Consider the following 19,484-nt stretch of genomic DNA (forward strand, 5'->3'; position numbering starts at 1 on the left):
CCGAATGTCATTGACCTTGATATAACGTAGAGAATAAGATGAACATTAGTCTTGATATAACCTGGAAATTGATTTAGAATTGAAAAACGAGATTACAAATTGAATTTATTTGAATATTATTTACAATTAATGCTAATTATTATAGTAACAGAACATAACCTTCTGCGACAGTATTGGATTTCCAGCCTCCGTGACTTTTCGCTAATTGTCTTTCGATTGCATATCCGAGAATAATCGATTATTGCGGTTTTATAATGGTACAAAGGTGACTTGTCATTGGCTGAACACCTGAACTTTAATGAATAGGTGTACTTTAATGAGGTGCATTAAAGGGCTACTACCAGGTGTATAATTACTACATTTCGGCATGGTCGAGCATAAAATAAATTTTACTATTTATTATTTAATCCCCGTGCTAAGGACGGATATCATAGACCTAAATCCTTCAGATTTTTAGTTCGCATGACAGAGATTCTGTATACAGCGCTAGTCCTGGTTTGTTTCGACCTCACTTTATAAGAGCGGCGTGCACATGGGTGTATGCAATAACCGTCACACCCACTAGCGCATCCATTCTACTTCAGAGTTATCTAAACAAACAGACGGATTTAAACCGCACACCTCCAGCGAGAACTTGCGTACCCCTGCCCTTGGCGATCTGGCTCGTGCCTGCCGAAATATCCGAGACTCGTGGGTTCGAACTCGGTAAAAGGCAATGCTTCATGGGCGACAGAAATCTTTAGTGTGGCTCCTTTTCTAAGATAACGTCGTAATTTCAGGATTAGGCCTATAGATTTACAACCAGTAAAGTAACTTTTTAACATGTCTACAGGAGTCTCGTGCCACACACAAAGCATAAGAAAGCTGGAGCATATGAACAATCAGTCTGCAGTGTAGGCCTACGGGGTTGGACAACGGTCGATTCCTCGTAATATATAAAATTATTGACAGTATAGATTATAGATATAGTTACATCAGCTGCTTGTCTATGCGGATGACGTGAATATGTTAGGAGAAAATCCACAAACGATTAGGGAAAACGCGGGAATTCTACTTGAAGCAAGTAAAGAGATAGGTTTGGAAGTAAATCCCGAAAAGACAAAGTATATGATTATGTCTCGTGACGAGAATATTGTACGAAATGGAAATATAAAAATTCGAAATTTATCTTTTGAAGAGGTGGAAAAATTCAAATATCTTGCAGCAACAGTAACAAATATAAATGACACTCGGGAGGAACTTAAACACAGAACAAATATGGGAAATGCATATTATTATTCGGTTGAGAAGCTTTTATCATCCAGTCTGCTGTCAAAAAATCTGAAAGTTAGAATTTATAAAATAGTTATATTACCGGTTGTTCTGTATGGTTGTGAAACTTGGACTCTCACTTTGAGAGAGGAACAGAGGTTAAGGGTGTTTGAGAATAAGGTGCTTAGGAAGATATTTGGGGCTAAGAGGGATGAAGTTACAGGAGATTGGAGAAAGTTACACAATGCAGAACTGCACGCATTGTATTCTTCACCTGACATAATTAGGAACATTAAATCCAGACGTTTGAGATGGGCAGGACATGTAGCACGTATTGACGAATCCAGAAATGCATATAAAGTGTTAGTTGGGAGGCCTGAGAGAAAAAGAGCTTTGGGGAGGCCGAGACGTAGATGGGAAGATAATATTAAAATGTATTTGAGGGAGGTGGGATATGATGATAGAGACTGGATTAATCTTGCTCAGGATAGGGACCAATGGCGGGCTTATGTGAGGGCGGCGATGAACCTCAGGATTCCTTAAAAGCCAGTAAGTAAGTATAGATTGTAGGAGGGAAAAAAGACAAGGTGTGGTGCATTTACGGTAGACAAACAAACCTGTCCCTGAATAAGAGGGTACTAGGCAAATTTAAGGGCAAGCTGTTTCTCGCTTATGCTCCCTGCTTTGTAGACAGATGGCTTTGAGGCTGAACGTATCCACTGAGAACACAATTCAAGAGTGTAATCCCAAAAATTGCTCTGTCCATTTGACCATTTTTATGCTTTACGCATATATATACATACATATGATTTTTTAGACGTGTATCATGTGGCTAATGGACCGAGACCATTAAAATGGACACCAATGTTATCGCAGTTAGATCTCTCCCCGGTAGAATCCTTAGCAATACCCATTGCAGGAGATGCAATGAGCATGAAACGTTACCCCACGTGCTAGGTTTCTGCCCTCAGGGCGAATTACTGCGAATTGACAGACATAACGCAGTCCGCTCAATAATTGCTAACAGATTAAGGGAACACGGTGAATACGAAGCATATGAGGAAGTTCAATGGAAGGATCTACACGGCGTGCTGACATCATAATAATTGACCGAGATAAAAAAAAACTGATCTCATTCTTGACCCCACTGTAAGGTTCGAAATTAATGAAGATCAACCAAAGCAGGTACATGAAGAGAAACGCGCTATTTACCTTCCATGCTGTGATGATCTCAGTCATAAATATAATATTCAAGATTAGAATGTCATTGGGCTTATGTTTGGTGCGCGAGGAACAATTCCCAAATTTACATTGGAGATCCTCAGAAAATTAAAGGTTCCTGATCAGACTCTTCAGACAATTGCATCAACCATTTTAAAACCTTCACTGCACATCATCAATCACCATCTCTATTCATCTTTATAATATTCAATGTATATTATTTATTTTCAATAAATTTTTATCGTTTTGATACCTACCAAATCTTGTCGCAGAATATTCTTTTTTAAAATTTCATTATGTATTTTTAACATTAATTTACATTTTCTTTTTTGTTCATTTGAATTGATTAGGATGCCGATATTTTAAATCCAAGATTTGGACAGCTGTCATTTCGATTTGATTGATTTTAAGCTTGTTTTCTTCCAAAACAACAACAATCCTTGTCTAAAAGTTTGTTTTATTGCGCATGTCACTTGAAGACTCGCTCAATGGATAAAATATCTAACCCAATCCTTTCATAAAAATGGACTTCATCTGTTTTGGGATCACACACTTCAGTTGTTTCTGTAAGACATCTCGAGAGATCGCAGACACCTTCGCCGGACAAAGCACTAAGCAATGTAGAAGATATTAAGGTGGGAATAATGCTCAATAAGCTGCTTTGTATCGGGAGCTGAGGGCGGAAATCTTCCTATCAATCATTCCGGTGTCATCACAGCTGTCGCCGTCTTCCGGAAGCCAAACGCCACTCCTCTCTGTTCATCCACTGGCCTGGCTCTAATCCTCGAGCATCCACAGCTGCTAGTACGCCTTCCGTTCAAGTCTTCTTTGGTCGTCCTTTTTTCCTTCTTTCCCAGCTGATATTTTCACATCTATTTCTATACTTAAAGTCCTTTTCGTTGACCTAGTTGGAATTTGCTATTCATTTGTCTGTCTGTCTGTCTGTCTGTCTGTCTGTCTGTCTGTCTGCCTGCCTGTCCGCCCGCCCGCCCGCCCGCCCGCCCGTCCGTCCGTCCATCCATCCATCTATCTATCTATCTATCTATCTATCTATCTATCTATCTATCTATCTATCTATCTATCTATCTATCTATCTATCTATCTATCTATCTATCTATCTATCTATCTATCTATCTATCTATCTATCTATCTATCTATCTATCTATCTATCTATCTATCCATCCATCCATCCATCCATCCACCTACCTACCTATCTATGTATTTCATTCATTCATTCATTCATTTATGTATTTATTTATTTATTCATTTATGTATTTATTCATTCATTCATTTATTTATTCATTTATGTATTTATTCATTCATTCATTTATTTATTTATGAGCTAATATGAGCTATGAGTTTGTTGCATCTCATTATAGCAGCCAACGATATACGACCTGAGAAACTCAATTTATTTAAAATTTTGTCTTTCTCGACATACAGTGACAAGTAGAATGGAAGCAATGGAGTTTGATGTTGACCGTCATGTCTTGGGTTCACTATCAGCTTACGAACCAAGCAGACAAACTGTTAACCAGCAGAAAATGCCGTCCATTTTCACGTGAGCTTGAGTAGCCTTGAATTATATTGTATTTAAATAGGGCTTTCAGTTTCGGTTGACAACTGTAGTTTAAGAGAATAATTTTGTTATCTGTTTTCTTTTTTTAGTTTTTATTAACATGGGATAAAATAGTCCTAGTTAAAAAATCTTAAAAACAGTTTATTTTGTAGTCACGATTTGTTCCATGAAATATGGACAGAAATTGTTGGTTTATTAAAAATATGACTTCCGCCATTCATGCAATTGCCAATACGTGCCAGGGCTGTAAAAAGAGAAGAAAACGGGACAGACTTACTTCCCTTCTCTGCTTGTTGGTCCCAGGGCTGTTCAAGAGAACGATCTGTGCCAGAAATGCGTAAAGAAAAGGAAATATCTTTTAAGCCACATGTGTGTTATTAAAGTCCCGTTGCTCATATTTCCGGCAACCAATCACGTTGCAGGTCGGCTACATTCAAACGTGTGCGTCTTGTGATTCGCTGATGAAGACGTTATGCATTCTCTAAGGCTCGATAAATACTTAATATAATCGCCCGCCATTTTGGCTCTTTCGTTGGCGTTCGCAGAAAGCACACGAGGACGTTATTTGCCGCTCAATTATTTGCTGAATTACAGTGCATTTGATTTATTATCATAGGAGCTACGACATGATAATGTTTAACGGTGTGGCAAATAGATCCCTCGTATGGTAGCTCGGCAACGAAAGAACAAAAATGACGAACGATACTACCCACCTAGACTTTATAATAGAATCTTTCTAAGACGTAAGCAAAGAAGAGGAGTCACGCCGGAAATAACAGCGTTGCGACTATACTTATGTAAAGTACCAAACGGATATGGAAATGATGATTGTATCAAGTACCACTGGATGATTATCTTATCATAGCTTTTACAAACTTTCGACTCTCGCGGGTCGCCTGAAATCCACCACTGACGCAGACAGCGTCTTACTGTGCGTTTGTCTGTAAGGCGGTGTAAGCAAAGGACATGGTCGGGGAGGTTTCTCTGTTTCCCTGCACTACCCTTTCGTGGCCAGGACTGGGGTAACTCAACTCGTACCTACCGTCCTATTATTGGCATTAAAACACCCCGCCTTGAAGTATTGTCCACACCGCTAGGCTGCCAGACTAGTAGAGCTGATGGATGTCTGAATGCGCCACATCTGCAGCATGTTGGTCACCCCTGTCTACCGCACAAGAACAAGCCCTATTAAATGCTTTAAGACAGAGACAGAGAAATGATAGCTAAACGCTTTAAATGACGCTTTAGAAACCTGAAATAAACCGCAGAGAGACCGTAAAAATAATAAAATGTGGTATTCAGTTTTATAGCTGCATACTTGACAACAGAATCGTTACGTAATGTCGGGATTTTGCAGAAAAAAAGTCTTTAGCAACAACCATACGCACGAACTGACTTCCGTACTTCGTTCAAAACGCCTTCACTACAGAATTATATATGCCTTCACTGGGCCCATCGTTTCTAAGTCAGCCAACTTCTCTCTATTTTGTAGTATTCTCGGCCAATTAATATCCAGCCGATATCAAAGTCAATGCTTTCCTTTGGAGGGACAAGATAAGAGTTTATTGATTAGGCCTTCTCAGATGCCGCTCCAATCACAAGAAGCAGTAACAAGTATTATGTCTACGAATTTCCAAATGGCATGCCCAGGTTTACTCCACGTGGAGTATAAAACAACGTTGCCATATATTGATAATGACTTCAGTAGCATCGAAATGTTAATATCGGTGTTCCACAGGGAACTGTCGTTGGTCCTATTTAGTTTTTAATATATATTAATGATTTATTGTCGTAATCAGAATATTGTACGAAATGGAACTTTAAAAGTTGGAGATTTATCCTTCGAGGAGGTGAAAAAGTTCAAATATCTTGGAGCAACAGTAACAAATATAAATGACACTCGGGAGGAAATTAAACACAGAATAAATATGGGAAATGCGTGTTATTATTCGGTTGAGAAACTTTTATCATCCAGTCTGCTGTCAAAAAATCTGACAGTTAGAACTTATAAAACAGTTATATTACCGGTTGTTCTGTATGGTTGTGAAACTTGGACTCTCACTTTGAGAGAGGAACAGAGATTAAGGGTTTTTGAGAATAAGGTTCTTAGGAAAATATTTGGGGCTAAGAGGGATGAAGTTAAACAACGCAGAGCTGCACGCATTGTATTCTTCGCCTGACATAATTAGGAACATTAAATCCAGACGTTTGAGATGGGCAGGGCATGTAGCATGTATGGGCGAATCCAGAAATGCATATACAGTGTTAGTTGGGAGGCCAGAGGGAAAAAGACCTTTGGGGAGGCCGAGACGTAGATGGGAAGATAATATTAAAATGGATTTGAGGGAGGTGGAATATGATGGTAAAGACTGGATTAATCTTGCTCAGGATAGGGACCAATGGCGGGCTTATGTGAGAGCGGCAATGAACCTCCGGGTTCCTTAAAAGCCAGTAAATAAGTAAGTATTAATGATTTATTGACAGTTAATTTAGAAAAATTCAATGGTGAGATATTTTCATATGCGGATGACACAGTTGTTATTTTTGCAGATAAAACTTGGGATGATACCTACTTTAATGCAAATGACATCACATTGATTAAAAACTGGTTTGATTCCAACCTACTTGTCTTACTAAAACCACGGTTGTACCATTTTCGTTAACATCTGTTGGTATGAAATCTCCTGATCCGCTCTTGTATTTAAAAATTCATACATTCAATTGTTCTTTTAATAAAGGTAGCTTTTCTATTCTAAATGAATCTCCTCATGTTAAGTCTCTCGGAATAAAATATATAATCGACCAACACTTACGCTGGGATAAACATGTTCGTTTTCTTTGCAGTAAATTAAGAAAAATTATTCACTATATTGTTACCCATGAAATTACTTGACTGTCCATACTTTAGGACTGATTTATCTGGAGTACAAGCTATATTACAATACGGCTTTATAGGATGGGGTAGTGCTTATACTACCTCCCTCCTGCCAACAACACTGCTACAGAAAAGAATAATAAAAATGTCTTGATACGCCTGCGTACAAGCGTTAAACATCTTCAGCGATGCTGCCCTGTTGCTTCTCCCCTGCAAGTGGAGCTGCATTTTCGGCTCTCCCTTTCAGAATTATCTAATGTTCCTTCATGTGGAAAGCGAAAATCGGAGTGAGACAAGTGGTCAACAGGCTTGGAGCTCATAATATATACTGTACTTCTTCTCAGCCCCCATTTCCCTTGCAAGGATTAGTTTTCGCGTACCTTTTAAATGTTTCTCCCCCCACTTCCCGTCATTCATAGGATTCATTGGCTCCGGACCTCTGGGGCTTATCAGCAGCCCCTGATAGTTAGATCACCTGTCGGAGTTGGACAATTATCGCATATATATGGGTCAAAGCATGTCTAAGCGCACGTGAAGCCAACTACATACGGGCTATTCCATATGAAATCGATCAGTAAAAAACCTCCCATTTTTATACTCTAATTTTTTCCCTATTTATACAAGGTGCTGAGGAGAGTGTATTTGCAAAAATATACTATCGAAAGTCAAACGGTTTTCGTATTGTTGAGCGACAAATTTAGCGTATTTTATAAAAACAAGCCTCTTTCAGCGCTCAGAACTCTGGAACCATTTACTGCAGAACATTGAACGGGAGCTCATTTTGAAGCTGACATTTGGTAGGTTATATTAACAAGTAATCCTTATTTTTATTGTACACAGAGAGACAGATAATCAGATTTTACTTGCTTTTAGGCTTTTTGCCCATTTGTAAAAATGTAAAAAAATATTGAGAAAAAACCTTGCATTGTTAAGAGGGATTCGGCATTGTTTGCTTAGTGGCTCGGCAATAAGTTTCGAGGGTATTAAATAAATTATTTTCATACGCCTAGACTTGAACGGCGCAGTACCGCACGCACTGGCCGAGAGATGAAGATAAGCGAGCGTTGGGCGTCATTTTACTCCTGTGTTTATGAAAACCTGTGATAAAGCTAGCCCAGCCATGACTGCTAGACGACACATCACGTGTTTGTCTCCTGGCCTTGCTTACCTCGGCTAGCTCCCGTCTCACAGTCAGGTGGTTAGTTCACGCGCGTACTATTTATTTTCTTTATTTGATATTTTCAATACTTTCTTATCAACGGTGCACCAGTAAAAAATATGTGTTTATTTGTACTTTCAATGCGGAATCTAACTATATATTTTAAAAATATTTTTTCGTGAGCAAAGGCGTCTTAATGAAGAAAAATCTATATTTCTCCATTTCCATAAAAATTAAGAAACACTGTTTACATGTCAATATAAACTTTAACTTCTCAGCATCAAAATAAACCATGATTTTGATCATTGGGCGAAAGGGTTTCGGAGCCACAACAGTTTAAAGTTGCTAATTTTATGAAAATACGATAAATTTAAATATTTTTAATTTAAACACTATGAAGTTCTCATGCCTCAAACTTTGCACAAAGCATTGTATCGCAGTTGTCAACCGACAGAAAAAGTTTAATTGTATTTAGAAATTGTAAGGTCAATTTTCTCTATATTTCGGTCGATTTGAGTTGGAATAGCCCGTACAGTGCCTTACAAAGATTGAACACTAGTCAATGTCATATCTATTCTAAAAGCGAACTAGTTCATTAATACTGACGATTACGGGTTTGCTAGGAATCGGTCTATGTAGTCTAGTTCAGCTTACCCGGCCTTGTGGCTGACCTTAACACAGAGCCAGCGGCTGGCCTGCGACATCTAACGCATTCAGCATGCAAGCATCGCGAGGTGTTAGGCCTACCGCTGTCACTTCAGAGTCCGCAGCGATGACTATAGCGTCTGCACTGCACACAATTACATGTCACCACCGTACAATCTACATCCCTTCCTTCTCGATAATTATTCCATTCATTAAGATATTAAAAGGTGAGTGACTTAAGAAAACTCCTGCCTTAGCCCAGCAACCTGCGTCAAGACGAAAACCCCAATTGCTCACAGAAACGAAGAGGGATACAGCCAGACTGGACAGATAAAATATGACGACAAAACGAAGGAAGTGACAAACGAATCTATAAAACAAAAATAGTAACAACGAATGTGACATCTTGGAAAAGAAATAAGAAAAACAGATGGGAATAGACATTTGTGTGATAACCGAAAGGAAAAAAGGTCAAGGAACAGCACAATATAATAAAAATAATATTTTTATAGTATAAAGCAGTGATGTCAAAGCAAGCGCATTTTTCTGACCTTGACGTCGTGCGCGGGCAGCAAGCGCTAATTATGGAAAGAGGAAGGGTTGTGTATATGAACAAGCAACCTGTTGGATTAAGAAAACAGTGGTGCACAAACTTCAAACGGAACGTGAAATTTTATGTCGTTATTTTTATATGGCTTCTTTCTGTTTAATATTATCTATATTGTCTGTAAAACAAAAGAATATTAAATTATTTTCTCGAAATGTGCTGAAGCTATAGAGCTGACATTTTTACAACACATGGGCACGCATCTTTTGCTTATGATGTAACAGTAGTTGCTTTGTTAATTCATTTCCTTACAAACAATTTCCATGCGAATATTTTCAAAATTTTCAATACGCTATCTTCAGTAATACGTATATACGGTATATTAGATTTACGAAAACATTCTGTAAGGCTACTAAATAAATAGGCCTATACCTGAAAATTTTACTTTTCTACACGAAAAGTTGAGAAAATATTTCTTTTGAATAAAAGAATCAAACCTGTGAAAAATGAGCATTAAAATTAAAACTTACATTCTTATAATGCACTTATACTTCTCAGGCAAATCTAAAAATTACCATGGATACAGTTTTAATAAGTTCTCTTCCCTTTATCTATTGAATCAGTGCTGGCCATCCCTGAATATAGCTCGATCAAGCGGCATATACCACCTCTTTCGTCTGTCTCTTTCCTTTCCGCTGCAAAGCGCTCAGGCTCTCCTGGGCTCTAAAGCGCGCGCTTGCTCCTGTGGGCATCAATTGACATGACTGGTATAAAGGAATAACAAAGGACTAACGAACAAACAATTAGTGTCACATCTGACCCATGTTCTCCAACTCAGGTGTAACAAAAAATAGAATACTGAATGTTTTAATATCTATGCAAATGCCTACAAGAAAAAGAAACATTTTGAAAACGTGTAAAGAAGCACTAGAAAAATTCTACACTGCGAGACGCTAATATTACTAGCATTCGAAATGCGATCAGACCCATACCCAAATCTAAGACAGGAGCTGCTGTTAGCTATGACGATCTGAAGTGCTTTAAGGGAAGAGGATGTGGATTTTATTTTTTTCCTAATTCCACAATTTTAATTTTTTTGTATGTAGAAACAATTTAAATTTGAGATTAGTTTTTGTCAAAAATTGAGGTCCAAATTTTGAAAAAGAAGTAACAAGCAGAATATACTAATTTACTGAACTCGATAAACCTCAGCCACCATTTTTAAAGATGCATTGTATTGTATTGTATTGTATTTATTAACGTTCCATGGTATTCATACATTGCTTTACAGCTAGAATATGGAACAAGTCAAAAACTTAATACTATTATAAAGTCTTAATTTATAGTCACAGTCTAGATGAAATATATACAGATGAGGTTTACAATATAGTCTACTAGTACAACACAAAGTTTTAGTATCAATTTCATGAAGCGTTATTGAATGTCATGAATTCACCTACAGAATAGAAGGCGTGAGAAATTAGGTACTTCTTTAATTTGGCCCTAAATAATCTTATGTCTTGAGTTTCATTTTTTTATATCGATAGGGAGGCTATTAAAAAATTTTACTGCCATATAACGCACTCCTTTTTGATAGCACGATAGACTTTCCGATGGAGTATGAAAGTCATTTTTTGACGTGTATTTATGCTATGAACTGTTGAATTAGTTACAAAGTTTTCACGATTACATACGAGGAAGACTATTAATGAAAAGATATACTGACAAGCCATGGGCATTATTTGTAGTTTTTTTTTTAAATAGTCCTACACGATTCCCTAGATTTGGCACCTACTATTATTCTAATTACTCTTTTTTGTAATAGGAATATACTGTTACTCTCTGTGGAATTTCCCCAGAATATTATTCCAAAACTCATTACCGAGTGGAAGTATGCAAAGTATATTGTTTTTAAGGTATTGATATATACTATCTTTTGCATAGATCTAATAGCAAAAAAAGCTGAATTTAATTTGGGGGTAATTTCTTTAATATGATTTTTCCAATTTAACACATTATCGATTTTTAAGCCAAAAAATTTGGTTGTTGTGGTTTCTAATAGGGATCTATTATTAATTATTGCGCTAGAAATTTGCGACGTTGAATTTGGACAAAATTTCTAAGACATTTTACTCAAAAAATCACGTTCTTGAAAATTACTTTGGAATAATTTTGATATTGGCGTTTATAATTTTAAGATAAACAATTGCATTTTAAGAATAAACTTTAGGGGTTCTTTCAAAGAAATATGAAGGCATAAATTTAAATCTAACAAAATCATACACTTACATTACAGAGAAAAGTTTTCTAATATAGCCTAAATAACGTGTGTACGAAATATCATGCATGTAGCATTAACAGTTTCGAAAATGTATAACTTTTTGTATGGAATAAAGCAAAAAATTAAAGTTACGAGAAACTGCAATCAAAGTTTAATGCCATTTAACACCTGCCATGACTGAGTAGTCATAACTTCAGTCTGCCACGCAGGCGGCGCGGGTTCAGGTCCCGGTCGGGTCTGGGATTTTTCATTGAAAAATTCGTAGTGACAGTCGTGGCGGACAAGGTCGTAGTTGGGGTTTTTTCTCGGGATATTCCCGTTTTCCCATATTAGGCATCTACGACATTCCGTTACCATTTATCCATTCCGTCATCATTCCATAGCATTCCCCGATCGCAGGCTGGCGACGCACTTAGGGGGCTGCCTAGGGACGAGGGTGGTTGCCTGCTCGAAACCTGGATACGCAGTGAACCTTAGTATAGTCAGCCGTGTGGGTTTGGGATTGCGCCTAGCTTGAGGATTAGCGCAATAGATCGTAACAGGTCGCAGTGCTGGGATATAGTGACCCCTCCCGTACATTCCATTCCATTGCAATTCCATTTAAAAACCTTGCGCAGCTGAGCTTCAAAAATGACGTCACAGGAGCTATAAGTCCCGACGCTGTTATTCCCGGCATGACTCCGCCTCTTTGCTTACGTCTTAGAAAGTGAAGGCCCTATAAAGTTTAGGTGGGTAGTATCGTTCGCCATTTTTGTTCTTTCGTTGCCGAGCTACCATACGAGGAATCTATTTGCCACACCGTTAAACATTATCATGTCGTAGCTCCTATGATAATAAATCAAACGCACTGTAATTCAGCAAATAATTGAGCGGCAAATAACGTCTTCGTGTGCTTTCTGCGAACGCCAACGAAAGAGTCAAAATGGCGGGCGATTATATTAAGTATTTATCGAGCCTTAAGAAATGAATCAGCGAATCACAAGACGCACACGTTTAAATGTAGCCGACCTGCAACGCGGTTGATTGCCGGAAATTAGAGCGACGGGACTTATAACAATGGCATAAATGTGCATTCAGTTTTATAGAATGTATTTATTGCATATCAAAGAGTACTTTAAAGGAAAAAAAAAAAGAAATGTTTATATTTTTTACTTTATTTAACATCCTCTCCCCATAAGACACGCAAGTTTTTACACAGTATGATTTTGAGTATAAAGGGAAGTGGAGAATAATAAATTCTTGATCGACTTTTGTATACTAAATGACGTAAGAATAACGAATAATTACATCATGTGTTGAAGCTACAATAAAGTAACCTGGCAAAGTACCACTGGAATTACCCCAATAAGAGATTGCGTAATATGTAACGGAAATAGCCACCTCTGCCAAGTACCGTCAGAATAAAGTACACCTGACAAAGGCAGTGATGATGTCATGGAAAGGGATTTAGGTTTCAACAATAAAACAACTTACAAATGGCGTTTAAGGAACCCGGAGGTTCATTGCCGCCCTCACATAAGCCCGCCATCGGTCCCTATCCTGAGCAAGATTAATCCAGTCTCTATCATCATATCCCACCTCCCTCAAATCCATCTTAATATTATTCTCCCACCTACGTCTCGGCCTCCTCAAAGCTCTTTTTCTCTCCGGTCTTCCAACAAACACTCTATATGCATTTCTGGATTCGCCCATACGTGCTACATGCCCTGCGTTGTGTAACTTTCTCCATTCTCCTGTAACTTCATCCCTCTTAGCCCCAAATATTTCCCTAAGCACCTTATTCTCAAACACCCTTAACCTCTGCTCCTCTCTCAAAGTGAGAGACCAAGTTTCACAACCATAAAGAACAACCGGTAATATAACTGTTTTATGAATTCTAACTTTCAGATTTTTTGACAGCAGACTGGATGATAAAAGCTTCTCAACCGAATAATAACAGGCATTTCCCATATTTATTCTGTGTTTAATTGCCTTCCGAGTATCATTTATATTTGTTACTGTTGCTCCAAGATATTTGAACTTCTCCACCTCTTCGAAAGATAAATTTCCAATTTTTATATTTACATTTCGTACAATATTCTGGTCACGAGACATAATCATTTACTTTGTCTTTTCGGGATTTACTTCCAAACCTATCTCTTTACTTGCTTCCAGTAAAATTCCCGTATTTTCCCTAATCGTTTGTAGATTTTCTCACGTCATCCGCACAGACAAGCAGCTGGTGTAACCCGTTCAATTCCAAACCCTCTCTGTTATCCTGAACTTTCCTAATGCCATATTCTAGAGCAAAGTTAAAAAGTAAAGGCGATACAACACAAAATGAAATCAAACTAAGTCAGAAGAAACTGGATTTGAAGTTTCGCAACATCGAAGCACTAAGTATCCATATGAAAACAGATTACAAGTACGAATGGAATGAAATCTGAAGAAAGATAAAACAAAAGAAGCCTGGAATGAATTGGAAACTAATATAGAAGTCCTGCGCCGTAGCGTCGTGGTGTAAGACATCATGTCTGGACTCACGTTACGGAATTAGTGCTGGTTCGAGTCCTCATGGGAAAGGAATTTTCTCATGAAATTTCGACCACTGTATGGGACCGGTGTCCACCCAGAATCGTGATGAATTTGGGAAGCTACGATAGGTAGCGAAATTCTGTTACGAAAATCAGCTATAACGGCTGGGAGAACATCGTTCTAACCCCATGATACCCCGTACTGGTTTGATGATCGTCCACCTCTTGTGAGCAGTCGGCTGGTCGGCCTTAGCCCTTCGTGGGCTGTCGTGCCACGGATATAATAAGAGCAATGAAAGAAGTGGGAATATTTTTAGGTAAAGAAAGCTAATGTGGTAAACAAACATGGCTTGCTGCTGAGTGATAACCCCTCAGAACTGACAAAAAAAATGAACAACCATATTACCGATAAAACGAAGCAATCATTTACAGAGCAATGGGGAATAGGAGTAAAGCTCACATCCGTATTGTCGCTCTCTGCAACACGGACAACTTTGTGAGGCGGGGAAACAAGCCAAGCTGAGACGTTCATCGCACCTTAACAAGTTGGACGACTGTGCTGATGCTGGCATGGGGACACGTGCTTGTAGCCAGGAGTAAAACATTCTCTTTCCTTCCGTTGATAATAACCCGTAATGAGGTTGATTTGGGCTATTCCATATGAAAACAATCAGTACAAAACCTCGCATTTTTTATACTCTAATTTTTTCCCTACTTATACAAGGTGCTGAGGAGAATGCATTTGCAAAAATATACTATCGAAAGTCAAACGGTTTTCGTATTGTTGAGCGACAACTTTAGCCACTTTCAGCGCTCAGAACTCTGGAACCATTTACTGCAGAACATTGAACGGGAGCTTATTTTGAAGCTGACATTTGGTAGGTTATGTTAAGAAGTAATCCTTATTTTTATTGTACACAGAGAGACAGATAATCTGATCTTACCTACTTTTACGCTTTTTGGCCATTTGTAAAAATGTAAAAAAATATTGAGAAAAAACGCATTATTAAAAGGGATTCGGCATTGTTTGCTTAGTGGTACGGCAATAAGTTTCGAGGGTATTAAATAGATTATTTTCACATGCCTGGACTTGAACGGTGCAGTACCGCACGCACTGGCCGAGAGCTGATGATAAGCGAGCGTTGGGCGTCATTTTACTCCTGTATTTATGAAAACCTGTGATAAAGCTAGCCCAGCTATGCGCTACTAGACGACACATCACGTGTTTATGTCTCCTGGCCTTGCTTGCCTCGGCTAACTCCCGCCTCACAGTCAGCTGGTTAGTTCACGCGCGTACTATTTATTTTCTTTATTTGATATTTTCAATACTTTCTTATCAACGTGCCATCAGTAAAAAATATGTCTTTATTTGTACTTTCAATGCGGAATCTAACCATATATTTTAAAAATATTTTTTCGTAGGCAAAGGTGTCTTAATGAAGAAAAATGTAAATTTCTCCATTTCCATAAAAAGTAAGAAAAACTCTTTACATGTCAATGTAAACTTAAACTTTTCAGCATCAAAATAAACCATCATTTTGATCATTGGGTGAAAGGGTTTCGGAGCCACAACAGTTTAAAGCTGCTAATTTTATGAAAATACGATAAATTAAAATATTTTTAATTTAAACACTATGAAGTTCTGATACCTCAAACTTTCCACAAAGCATTGTATCACAGTTGTCTACGGACAGAAAAAGTTTCATTGCATTTAAAAATTGCAAGGTCAGTTTTCTCTATATTTCGGTCGATTTGATATGGAATAGCCCATTTACAAGGGCGCCCTCATGGGGTAGCCAGTGGTGCCACTGAGATTTTTATTTTTAGGCAGTTTTTTTTTTTTAATTTTTCTCTACGTATCCGATACATGTTTTTTCAAACCCTCGGTAAACAATTCAACAAAAGCGAGTGCTTTAAACTATGAATACGTGCTCAGGATAATTTAGATTTCAGAACTGGCTATTTTCCATGTTCAGTTTTCTCTCTTTTCCATCCTTTTCCTCTAATTTTCTAACCATCTTGCTACCACTGAGATTGGATATTGCGGGCGCCCTTGTTGATTTATACCAACTACTGTACATCGTTTTTATTATTATTATTATTATTATTATTATTATTATTATTATTATTATTATTATTATTATTATTATAACTTTTCCAATTCACTGCGGGCTAAACCAAGGAGATGCACTACCAACTTTACTTTTTAACTTTGCTCTAGACCAGGTATGCTCATTCTCTGGCTCCCGATTACGTTCTGTAATCACAACCTTCGAATGTAGAGCGTGCTGTTCCCCGTTCGAAGCTCGACGGGTGGCTGCAGAAGGCAGTTCAAGTACTTAGTAAACGCACGAACAGTGTGGGACAATGACACAGTCAAAACCTCCTGTAAGCAAACGATCATTCCGTACAGTGTGGAAGGAAGCCTATTTTTGTTGTACGTTCGGTGAAAACGGAAATTGATTACTATATTGTAAGGTACTGTCAGAATACTACTGAGCAACATAAAACTACATTATAGGCTCTGCTACCCAGAACATGCCGAAGTGACAGAGAAGCTGTTTTCTGTAATATAGCCTATTTTCATATGCCAATGTTGTTATTATTATTATTATTATTATTATTATTATTATTATCATTATTATTATTATTATTACTATTATTATTATTGTTATTGTTATTGTGGTGATATTATTCCAGCAGAAATAGATATTTTGATAAAATAATTTTCAGAGGTGCAACGTGTACTACCAGCTTCAAGAATTGAAAGCACTTCACGAAAGGCCAAACATTGAAGAGAGTCGAACAATTCAGAGTCTATGTTTAGAAGCAAGTTAGCCTATGTAGTATGTTGGGAATTAGTTAAGGCACTAAAACCCTTCACGGATGGTGAATTTGTAAAGAGATGTATGGTGCCATTAGGAAAGTCCAGGATAACAGAGAGGGTTTGGAATTGAACGGGTTACATCAGCTGTTTGCCTATGCGGATGACGTGAATATGTTAGGAGAAAATCCACAAACGATTAGGGAAAACAAGGGAATTCTACTGGAAGCAAGTATAGAGAATAATATTAAAATGGATTTGAGGGAGGTGGGATATGATGATAGAGAATGGATTAATCTTGCTCAGGATAGGGACCAATGGCGGGCTTATGTGAGGGCGGCAATGAACCTGCGGGTTCCTTAAAAGTCAGTAAGTAAGTAAGTAAGTAAGCAAGTAAAGAGATAGGTTTGGAAGTAAATCCCGAAAAGACAAAGTAGGCTCTATATGATTATGTCTCGTGACCAGAATATTGTACGAAATCGAAATACAAAAATTGAAAATTTACCTTTTGAAGAGGTCGAAAAATTAAAATACCTTGCAGCAACAGTAAGAGATATACATGACACTTTTAAACGCAGAATTAATATGGAATATGCCTGCTGTTATTCGGTTGAGTAGCTTTTATCATCTAGTCTGCTTTGAAAAAAGAAAAAAAAAAACTAAAAAAATTTAAAAACAGTTATAGGCCTATTACCGGTTGTTCTGTATGGTTGTGAAACTTGGACTCACTTTGAGAGAGGAACAAAGTTAATGGTGTTTGAGAATAAGGTGCTTAGGAAAATATTTGGGGCTAAGAGGAATGAAGTTACAGGAGAATGGAGAAAGTTACACAAAGCAGAACTGCACGCATTGTATTCTTCACCTGACATAATTAGGAACATTAAATCCAGACGTTTGAGAAGGGCAGGGCATGTAGCACGTACGGGCGAATCCAGAAATGCATATAGAGTGTTAGTTAGGAGGCTGGAGGGAAAAAGACCTTTAGGGAGGCCGAGACGTAGATGGGAAGATAATATTAAAATGGATTTGAGGGAGGTGGGATATGATGATAGAGAATGGATTAATCTTTCTCAGGATAGGGACCAATGACGGGCTTTTGTGAGGGCGGCAATGAACCTCCGGGTTCCTTAAAAGCCAGTAAGTAAGTATTATTATTATTATTATTATTATTATCATCATCATCATTATTATTATTACAAGTACTAGCAACAGCAGAAGTAGCAATAGTGGTAGTAAGTAACGTTAGTGGCGGTGTTGTACACTACCTTAGCTGGAGGCCGCAGATCGCTTCTCGGACGCTGTGGTGGACACAGTGGGAGCTCAGCTCTGCTCTGAAGTCTTAAATATTGTCGGGCCGCTCCAGAGGTCAAACAGGCAGATAACCACAACAACCGAAGTTTGTTTCGTCCTCATACAACCAAAGCACTTATATAATTAGTGGAATTTCTGTTATTGCGACTGCTCCATGACGTACGTCCCCCCCTCCTCAAATCCAGGTCACCAGCCCGGGGCTGTGTTCAAGTCGTGGAACTCCTTAGTGAATCACGGAGTGTAGAGACGGACTTTGTTACAACGCGTATCCTTCACCTCGTAACATGATACAGCGTCAGGGATGCCCACCACAATCCGGCTTTTCATGCTGGAGCCCCGAGTTCAATTCTGAACACGAGAATACTGAGTCACAACTTGCCAATACCAGAGTGCTGCATTGGAGTTAAATCGCTCGCTTGAACTCGGTCGAATGTCGCACGCTCGAGTGAGATACGATCGGTCGTGATACGCTCGTAATAAATAGAAGCACAGTACAAGGTCATCTCACCGACATGTCTTATCTTGTATGGAAGGCGACAGATAAGATACACATATGTTTTGCTCACACGGTAAAAATAAGGCTTTATTTTCTGCGTTTATGACAAACGTTTAATGGAATAGCCAATGGAACGTACCAAAACAGTAACATGAAGTTATAAATAAAACAGTATGAAAAACTTCCATATACAGTTATTATTGCTAATTAATAATTATTCAATATTTGATTTACCACATATATAATATGATAGATCCATACATAGTCTTTTTTAGTAGCTTATTTTACGGCGCTTTATCAACATCTAGGTTATTTAGCTTCTGAATGAGATGAAGGTGATAATGCCGGTGAAATGAGTCCGGGATCCAACACCGAAAGTTACCCAGCATTTGCTCATATTGGGTTGAGGGAAAACCCCGGGAAAAACCTCAATCAGGTAACTTGCCCCGACCGGGAATCGAACCCGCGACACCTGGTTTCGCGGCTAGACGTGCTAACCGTTACTCCACAGGTGTAGACTAATAGTGTTCCGTCTATATACTGCGACAATGTAGAACGTTTTACAAAATATTATTGATAAAGCAGTAGATTAATAATAATATTTGTACAGAGATAACGTCACAGAAAATATAATAAAACGAATAATCATGCTGCACAACTGTTACAGACGCAAAGATTGATACACTAATTATTATATTATTATTATTATTATTATTATTATTATTATTACTAGAAAACTTGATACAGTTCTTGCATTATCGTGATTGTGTTCTCCGTTTATA

The 19,484-nt window shown here is 38.0% G+C and overlaps 1 protein-coding gene across 1 annotated transcript in view; it reads right to left on the reverse strand.

The window, feature by feature from the left end:
• LOC138711246 (hemocyte protein-glutamine gamma-glutamyltransferase-like) overlaps positions 1 to 18,305 on the reverse strand; it is a 90,148-nt gene extending 71,843 nt beyond the window's left edge. Inside the window, exon 1 of the mRNA XM_069842660.1 lies at positions 18,161 to 18,305. The gene's annotated coding sequence lies outside the window, so the exon portion shown is untranslated. The remainder of the gene's footprint in view (positions 1 to 18,160) is intronic.
• Positions 18,306 to 19,484: the final 1,179 nt, after the last annotated feature.

This window comes from Periplaneta americana, chromosome 12 (genome assembly GCF_040183065.1).
Source record: "Periplaneta americana isolate PAMFEO1 chromosome 12, P.americana_PAMFEO1_priV1, whole genome shotgun sequence".
NCBI lineage: Eukaryota > Metazoa > Arthropoda > Insecta > Blattodea > Blattidae > Periplaneta > Periplaneta americana.